This window comes from Mastomys coucha, unplaced genomic scaffold (assembly GCF_008632895.1).
Source record: "Mastomys coucha isolate ucsf_1 unplaced genomic scaffold, UCSF_Mcou_1 pScaffold16, whole genome shotgun sequence".
Taxonomy (NCBI): Eukaryota; Metazoa; Chordata; class Mammalia; order Rodentia; family Muridae; genus Mastomys; species Mastomys coucha.
In genome coordinates this window covers 71,108,612-71,117,999 of record NW_022196898.1, presented here as the reverse complement: position 1 = coordinate 71,117,999, position 9,388 = coordinate 71,108,612, and the positions used below count along the sequence as shown (strand labels likewise).

The 9,388-nt window shown below is 40.1% G+C and overlaps 1 long non-coding RNA gene across 2 annotated transcripts in view; it reads right to left on the bottom strand.

The window, feature by feature from the left end:
• LOC116093738 overlaps positions 1–9,388 on the bottom strand; it is a 47,285-nt gene that overhangs the window by 5,541 nt on the left and 32,356 nt on the right. The window contains exon 1 of one of the 2 annotated variants that reach the window (XR_004119820.1): positions 3,907–4,052. The exons of the other annotated variant lie outside the window; for it this stretch is intronic. This is a non-coding gene — a long non-coding RNA (uncharacterized LOC116093738). Of the gene's footprint in view, positions 1–3,906; positions 4,053–9,388 lie in introns of those variants that run through there. 2 annotated transcript variants of the gene reach the window in all.

The window sequence follows — 9,388 nt, the reverse complement described above, 5'->3', positions numbered from 1 at the left end:
GACATGCATCCCTCATCTCTCCGGTGCTGGCTTTGCCCTCCTTCACTCACATCCTCCTGGAGTATTTTTCTTGGCTGGGAATGATTATTTGAAACGCCCATTTTAACTTTAACAGTGCACTGTATCCATTTGCTTCCCTCCGATGTTGAAATTTTGTAACATTTTTAACTATTCTGTATTCTAAATTATTAGAAGAAAATATTTCTGGGAAAGATAAGTTTGTTGTCATTGTTTTTAGACTTTTGAGACAGAGTGTCCATATACAACTCAGCTTGGCCTTCAACTTGCAAATTCTGCCTAGGTGCCCTGAGTGCTGAACAAGCACCGTCACATCTACCTGGTAACTATCTTTTACATTCTCACTCAGGTATGTTTCTTCCCTCCATTTTATTGAACATGAGATGCTATATCCCATGTAATTTTCTACTTCTTTTAATATAATTGTTTATAAAAAGACAACTTTATTGTATTACCTACTAGTGAAAATGCATGTTAGAATAACAAAAGAATAACTTAAGGTTCTGTATTAAATAAACTATTCATCACAAGTGTGAAGCTATAACTCTTTACTTGAGCTGGGTCTAGTGGTACACGCTTGTCATTGAAGCCTGTATTTGAGGAGGCTGAGGTGTGAGGGTTGCATATTGAAGGCTTGCTTCAAGTTAGAGTTCACGGCCAGCCTGGATGACTTAGTGAGACCTATTTCAAAATAGAAAGTGAATGTGGACATGGACACAGCTCAGTGCTGCAGTGCTTGCTTACTGTGATAGCAAGGTTTTAGTGCCAAATCGACATAAGCGAGAGTCATTTGGGAAAGGGAAGAACCTCAACCCCCATACGTTGCCTTTGGGTACTGCCCGGGCCACACTGGCCTTTGGGTAAGCCTGTGGTGAATTTTCTTGGTTGATAATTGACAAAGCTTGGCTGGGCTTATTGTGAGCAGTGAGACCTCTGGGCTGGTAGTCCTGTGTGCTGTAAGAAAGCAAGGCTGAGCAAGACACGGAGAACAAGCCAGTAAGCAGCATTCCTCCATGACCTCGACTTCAGTTCCTGCCTTGAATTCCTGCCCTGACTTTTCCAGATGATACTTTACAAACTGTAAGATGCAATGAACGCTTTCCTCTCCAAGCTCCTTTTGGTCATGGTATTTTGACACAGCAATAGAAGCCCTAAGTCAGTTGTCTAGAAAGAGTGGGATCCTAGTTCATTCACCAGTACAGAAAAAAACAACTTTACTTAATTCTTCAAACTCTGAAAGAAAATTTTGATATAAAATGGATCTCAAAGGAAGTATTATATTAAGTTTTTTCTGTTTAATTATTTTTCATACAGCTTTCCCCCACAAATTCCCCACTGTATGTTTTATTACATACATAATGTTTTATTATGTTTTAATATGTTTTATTACATATTGGATTGGAAATGTTTCTCTGTGTTCATGGGAGTAAATTGAAAGATAAATTACCCAATAGATTAACAGTTACAGAAAAAAAATTACCATATCCTCTTGAGAAAAAAAAAAGAAATTAAGGTTTGGAAAAGTTTAAAGGGGAGGGGGTCTTACAAACTTTTATAGCATCAGTCATTGATGGGATTGTTTCTTTGTAGGCTAATTCAGCAGCATCCAAATGTACATGATTCTCCTTATTGTCTTAAAGCAATGTGCAGACAAGGTTTCCTGGTCCTTGAAGAACAAACAATGGGTGGAGGGGATGTTAGCATCCCGACAAGTATTAGCAGCTGATTTACACTTGTGCTCTTCAACCTCCCCTGCCATTCAGGATTCTCATGAGCGTGGTGAGAAATAGCAAAAATATGGACACTGTTCTCCGCTATTGCACTCTGTCCCCAAGGCACCCCTGGCAGATGTGTTGATGATTTGTGCAACAGCGAAACAGTCAGCAGTAGGGCGAGAGAGTGGAAGCGAAAGCTTGTATAATCCTCCAACAGCCAACCGACCACGGAATAATTAGGGCCACAGCAGATGAAAACTATGTCTAGCAACCCCTCTACGCTCATCCCTTTCATTACACAATGCAGAACGGGTTATACAGAGCAAGCCTCTCCACAAATGGTCCACAGTGGATGTACCAGACATTCAGTGGGGACGGACCCTACATGAATTCAATGGACTGAGTACAGAGAAGAGTGTAGGCAATGAGAAGGATGCTAAATAATTTTCCAGTACTTAGTGTCTAAGGCCTCCTCAGAGAGTCTCTTTATGTTACCCAGTAAGAAGTGATAACAAATAAAATAGATGAACTACAACCACAGAAAGCCTTCATCAACCATGCAAAGTTTCATAAATGGCGATGTGAGAGAAATAAAGTTGGTTTTTACCTTACCCAATTGCAATTCACCATTTTCTTAATATGCAGAGTTGCCTGTTGGGGAGCTAGGCTGGCCAATTTTCAATCTCTCTGAAGTAGATGCCTTTTTTATATAATCTAGGAAAATTTTTCCTAATACACGTTCTAATTTTGTTATATTCAAAATTATATTCAAAATGTACATGCATGTGTGTTGGTGTCCCTGTGCGTGTGTGTTTATGTGTCTCTGTGTGTATGTTGTGTCAATTCCATTAAGTAGTCAGAAACATGAAAAGATAAATTTCCCTGTCTTCTAAGAGCTGTTGATTGGAATATATGGAAATTGTTTGGACTTAGTATCTCAAAAAAGTATGTGAAATACTTAGTACTGTGTGGGGTGTGTGTAACTGCACATATATATTCTTTTCTTGTGTTTTGTTTACTGAGATAGTATGGAGCCATGGAGCTGTGGGACAGGGGAGCTGACTGATATAGAGCAAGAGTAGGGTTGAGGACAGGGAACCAGAGCCTGAACCTCAAGATAGGGTCTCACTCTGTAGCCTTAGCTGACCTAGAACCTGTTATGTAGATCAAGCTGGCTTCCAACTCAGAGAGATCCACTTGCCTTTGTCTCTCAAGTGCTGAGATTAACCACTTGCACCACACTAGGCCCACATTCGTTCTTCTGTATGAATATAGTTATATACAACATGTGCTTATGGAGGTCGGAAGTCAGCCTTGGGGGTTGGTCATCATCTTCTGTCTGTCTTGAGACAGAGTCTCTGTTGTTTTCCTCCTGCATATGCCAGGCTAACTGGCTGTCAAGCTGCTAGGAATTCCCCTGTTTTGTCTACAATCCCTGCTTCTCCTTAGGAGCATGGAGGTTATAGGCTTTGAATGACTGTGTCCAACTTTTCTATACAGGTTCTAAGAATTCAAATGCAAGTATGCCCTCACATTAACATGGGAAGCACATTCTTCCCAGGGAGCCATGTCCCCATCCCAGGCTTGTTCCCTTTGATGCTTCTTTTTATATCTGGATTCATATTTTATATGTCTAAGTGCTGTCACTGATTACTTTGCTTCTGAGTCTAAACGGTTTTACCCTTCAACAAACTATATATTTTATTTTGTGATTTTTGTTTTGCCTTAAAATAGTACTCCTAAGGCTGGAAAGATGGATCAGAAGTTAAGATCACTGGCTGCTCTTCATGAGGATACAGGTTTAGTTCCTAATACCCACATTGTGGCTCACAACTGTCTATAACCCCAGGCCCTGGAGAGTTAGTTACTCCAGGCCACTTCTCACCTCTGCGGACATTGGGCACATACATCCATACAGACAAAACACCCATAGAGATGAAATACATTTAAGTTTGTAATTAAAATAGAAATCCTTGATTAATGTATTAAGCACTTTTGGAATGTAATTGACTATTCCCAAGCCATAGGAGGGCCATCTGGATTACTGGCAACATTAAACATAAATTATGAGGTTGTTCTATGGACTCTAGATGCTAAAATGACTTCTAGTTAAACAAAGAAGTTTTAAATTTATCCAATTAATTATTTATTTTTTCAATGTATCTGCTCTTACCTCCCTGACTCCTTTTGTCATCTTCGTTTGTTGCTATCATGCCTTTCTCTTGTGTAGAGTCAACATAAATCCAACAATGATAACAATGTCATCTGCCGACATCATCTGTTCCACATACAAGTTACAGGAATCCCATCACAATGTGAATGTCTATATAGGAAGGAGACTGTTCAAAATTTGTGTCTATAATATTATATTGATTCTCAAAGACTCATGAACAAACTTAACATTTAAATAATAGAGGAAGGTATAACTATAATTATTACAGAACTTATTTCAAGATGTAATGCTAAGTTCTAAATTTTGAAATCATAAATTTGTTTGTAATCAATGTTTATTATTTTCTGGCCACCTGTATTATATTTATTCTACTTGCACTAGATCACATTGTTTTTGGGAGAAGTGCTACCTGCCCATTGAGTGTAACCTAAGTCAAATTGTGAATTAAATATTACATCCTTCTTTACAACTAAAGGGCAGCAGAGGCTGCCAGTTGCCCACAGTAGGAGGAGAACTAGACAGAGAAGAGTGAGGGACATGGTAACTGAAAACCAGAGAGTGAGTATTCCCTTAAATCCTGCCCCTTATTTAATACGCTGCTTTATCCTCACCTCCATTCTGACCCCTAGCATCCATCCTCTGTTTTCATCTCTAGAAACAGAGTCTCCCTGGGTTGTAGCTTGGCGACCACACTTCCTAACTTTGGTCCAGGTAGATGTACATGTGGCTGTCAGCGAATTGAGCAGAGACTGTGAATGCAATTTCCTGGTTACATTCTTTCTTAGTGAGGTTGTCTGACTCCTTGGTTCCCTGCCCCCTTTTTGTGTGAGTAACTGAAGATTGTGTGGATAAGATCTGGGGGTGGCGACACAGTAAAACAGAGCGCACTGGGGTCCTTGGATGTCTCTGCAGAACAAACCGCTTTCCTGACTTGAACTTGCAGCCTGGATGAGAGAGAATGGACTTTGTTATACTTTACTTTGCATTCACTGTTTTTGGACTATTACTGGCCCTAGTACACAAGGGTAATTGCATCTCCTCCTTCCCGAAACTCTGAATTTGAATTATAAGTAGACCCAAACCAAGGAGGGAGTTAACCAGCTGGATGGAGTTCATTTCAGTGACTGCCCAGATTCTAAGAGGCTCTGAAGCCTGGACAGCCTTCTCCAGAACACTAGTTTAGTTCCTCCTTGCAAATGTTCCATTGATTCTGTGACATACCTGTTATCTTTTCAACAGACCCTATTTGTTTAATTTTGTCAGAATTCATTTTGCAATTTGGAGCAATGCATGTGGAGCTATACAAATTTCATATTTGAGAATATTCCTAACATTAAATTTTCTAGCATTGAAATTATTGTCTCAATGTTTTTGTTAGGCTTTCTGCCTTTCGATTTAAACATCTTTCTATGCAGTTACAGAGACAAAAAACTCTACCTAAAAGTTCTTCCTACTTTTCTGGAGATGGCAAAAGTAATTATTTTTATCACACGGTGGGCATTTTAGAAGAAGAAAAGTGGGGCACTTTTTATTCATATGGCCTTCTGTGGTGGTGAGCAGCTATTGTAACTGTTTCAGTGAAATAATTACACCTAGGTCTTTTAGTAAAACGTTGCAACCTAAACCTGATGTACTGGCTGGTTTTGTGTAACAATTTGACACAAGCTGGAGTTATCACAGAGAAAGGAGCTTCAGTTGAGGAAATGCCTCCATGAGATCCAACTGTAAGGCATTTTCTCAATTAGTGATCAAGGGGGGAGGGCCCCTTGTGAGTGGTACCATCCCTGGGCTGGTAGTCTTGGATTATATAAGAGAGCAGGCTGAGCAAACCAGGAGAAGCAAGCCAGTAAGGAACATCCCTCCATGGCCTCTGCATCAGCTCCTGCTTCCTGACCTGCTTGAGTTCCAGTCCTAACTTCCTTTGGTGATGAACAGTAACATGGAAGTGTAAGCTCAATAAACCCTTTCCTCCCCAACTTGCTTCTTGGTCATGATGTTTGTGCAGGAATAAAAACCCTGACTAAGACACCTGAGGACAATAACTTTTTCTCCAATACAGAGCTGGGCATGCATGTGTCTATATGGTATGACTGTGTTGGCAGAGGTGGAACTAGGCCTACGGAGCGAAGGCTGGAGTGACAAGGAATACAGGAGACAGAATGGAAGAGCAATGTTCACCTTCCAGTGACTCTCAAAGCCGAGCCTCTGGCTGTAGCCATGATGGGTGCCACGGATTCTCTGCCTATTGTTTCCAAATCTAATTTGTAGCTTCTTTTATAAATTAAAAGGAAGTTGTTTCATTTATTGTGTATTTAAGCTCACTGTTCTGCTTTGGAGGTCCAGCTGCTAACAATGAACTTGGCTGTGGATTTTAATAAACACATGTTTGAAATCTGTTTTGCTCTCTCATCAACCTTTGTCTGGGAACTTCTGTTTAACATTGGGACAAGTGCATTATCGTGACCCAGGGGTGGGTGTTAAGTATAAAACCAAGAAGAGGTTTAATTCTGACATGTCCTTTCTTTTTTATAAAAGAGTATAAGCTGAGATATGGTGGCACATGCTCGTGACTGCAGCCTTGGATCACAGAGGCAGGAGGATTACATCATCCTCTACTGCGTGGCTACTTTGAGAATTTCCCAGGCTACCAGAGGCCCTTTTCTCAACAACAAAAACAGCAACAAAAATAATAGCATAAAACAAACCAACAAGAGTAACAAGAAGTTCATTATCCACTCACTGAGACTTGCTTCTTTTGGAATGATCTGAATTATATTGTCCAAGAGTAATTTTATAATGCGGAACACTTAATTTGCTTATTAAGAATATGGTGAGTGTAGCCTGGGTTAAATGAAAAACACGAGTGAGTTTTCCTGACCATCAAGCCGACCACATTCTCAAATCATTAGCAATGCTACTTAGTTTAATGAGGTCAGTCTCTTCCGTATCTAAGCTGAAACTTCATCATTTGTTTACAAAGACACTAGCATCTTAGTTTTCCTGTAAATTGAGATTTATATTTATTCCCTGCACAGACTCACTTAGTCAAGGATTTAACACTTTACTCTTTTTTAGGGAATGATTAAAAAATATGACCTCTGAAAACCACAAGAGATTTTACTTTGTCTATTGCGTGTGAGGATGTGTACATAACACCTGTCCCATGGTGGTGTTGTGAGGATCAGAGGACAATACTAGTGAACCCTCCTTCATGTTATAGGATCCTGCAGTCAAACTCAAGTCCCATTTGCAAACAGAAACTAATCCATCTTACCAGCGTCAAAGATATTTTTAAAACAGGCTTATTTATAGAGTTTTAAATAACTGTTACATTAAATTCTATGAGGTCTAAAAATAAAAAAGATCTTACTGTGTACCGCTCACTATTCATTAAAGCAAGGTGCATCTATTAAGCACTTGGTGTATAAAAGGCAGTAAGTAAAGCCATGGATAAAAAGAAATGTCCTAGCTAAAGGGGATGGGGAGAGGGGGAATGGGATGGGGGGTTTCTGGAGGGGTAACCAGGAAGGGGGATATCATTTGAAAAGTAAACAAATTAAATGAATAATCAAAAATGTCCTGTTTTCATACTGTTTAGACTCTAGTAAAAAGTGTCATACAGTAAACACAAAAGTTTGTATATATGATCTCCCCCCACACATATACATCCTACATATGTGACTTCTTTGTCCTGGTGGTAAAGTACCAAGGCAACTTATAGAAGGCAGAGTCTTTTTAGGCTAGTGCTTCCAGAGAGCTAAGGGTCCATTATGGCTTGGAAGGCAAGGTAGCAGGTGGGTGTAGAAGGCGGAACAGGAAACTGAAAACTGACATCATCAACTGTAGGCACAAAGCAGAGGGAGAGAACTAGGAGTGAAGGGAGTCTGTGACACCCTCAAACCCTGCCTCCCTAACCCTCTCCTCCTCCCCGCACCCACAAACCGCGCCCCCCATGTTCTTTCCCCAGCAAAGCTACACTTCCTAAACCTTAGCCACACCTCTAGCCACACCTCCTAAACCTTAGCCACACCTCTAGCCACACCCCAAACCCTAGCCACACCTCCTAGACCTTAGCCACACCTCCTAAACCATAGCCACTCCTCCTAAACCTTCCCAAAAAGCTGTACCAACTGGAGACCACATGTTCAAATACCTGCACCTGTGGGGGATGATTCTTATTCAAACCACCATATCTCCATACACAAATCATAAGTCAGATGGTATTAAAAGTTATGAAGAAAAATAAAGCAAGGCATAAAAACATCCAGCAGATGTTTTAAGAATAAAGCCTTGGCCTTTATTCTTATGGATTGTTTAATTTTGGTGGTTAACATAATTTTAAAAGGTATGATTTGTTTTTGTCAGCTTGATACAGACTAGGGTCATGTGTGAAGAGGGAACCATAATTGAATATTTGCCTCCATCAGACTGGCCTGTGAGGCATTTCCTTGATTACTAATTTATGTGGGAAGCCCCAGTCCACTGTGGGTGGCACTACCTTTGGAAAAGTAATCCTGGGTTGTATAAGAAAGCAAACTGATGGAGAAGGGTGTTAATTATTTGAACAAGGCCTTACTTTTCCTGTGAAAATCACTTTATATAATCTGGAGTATGGGCATGCAAATGACTATTGGAAAATGTGTGGGTGAAGTCTCTCTGCTTTGTCATCTTAAAAATACACACACACAGAGAGAGAGAGAGAGAGAGAGAGAGAGAGAGAGAGAGAGAGAGAGAGAGAGAGAGAGAGAACAAGCTGAGCAAGCCACGGGACCAAGCCAGTAAACTGTACTCCTCTGTGATCTCTACTCTGCTTCCAAGTTCCTTCCTTAAGTTCCTGCCCTTATTTTCCTCAAGAACTGAACTGTGATGTGAAAATATAAGCGGAATAAACTCTTTCCTCTCCTGGTTGATTTTGGTCATTGTTTTTATCACAGCAATAGAGGAGAAATTAAGACAAACATCATATTAATAGTTCTAGTAGCCAGATCCAGCAAAATATCTAACAAATTTAATATCTCATATACATACATATACACAGCTCAGAAACTATATGATTTGTATTTGAGATAATGAAGAATTTATATATATATACATATACATACACACATATATATACATATATATATATACATATGTGTGTGTGTGTGTGTGTGTGTGTGTGTGTGTGTGTGTGTGTATCTCCTTCCCCCAGGCTTGAGTTGGCTAAACAAGGCTCCAATGGCTGGAGCCCAGCACCTGGCCTCCCTACATTTACATCTTCTGCCTGAGACTTGATCAGACTGTCCACTGAGCTACTGAGCTTGTTTTGCCACAGAATCCAGCTGAAACAAAGCAACAGAATCCAGCTGGAACAAAGGATGGGCCTTTGAGTTTCCCCCCTATATACTCAAGAGTTAAAAATTAAACATTGAGCCTTGATCAGAGACCTCCTTTCAGGCACCCAGTTTGACCAAAGCCACTGGATGGATATATATATATATAT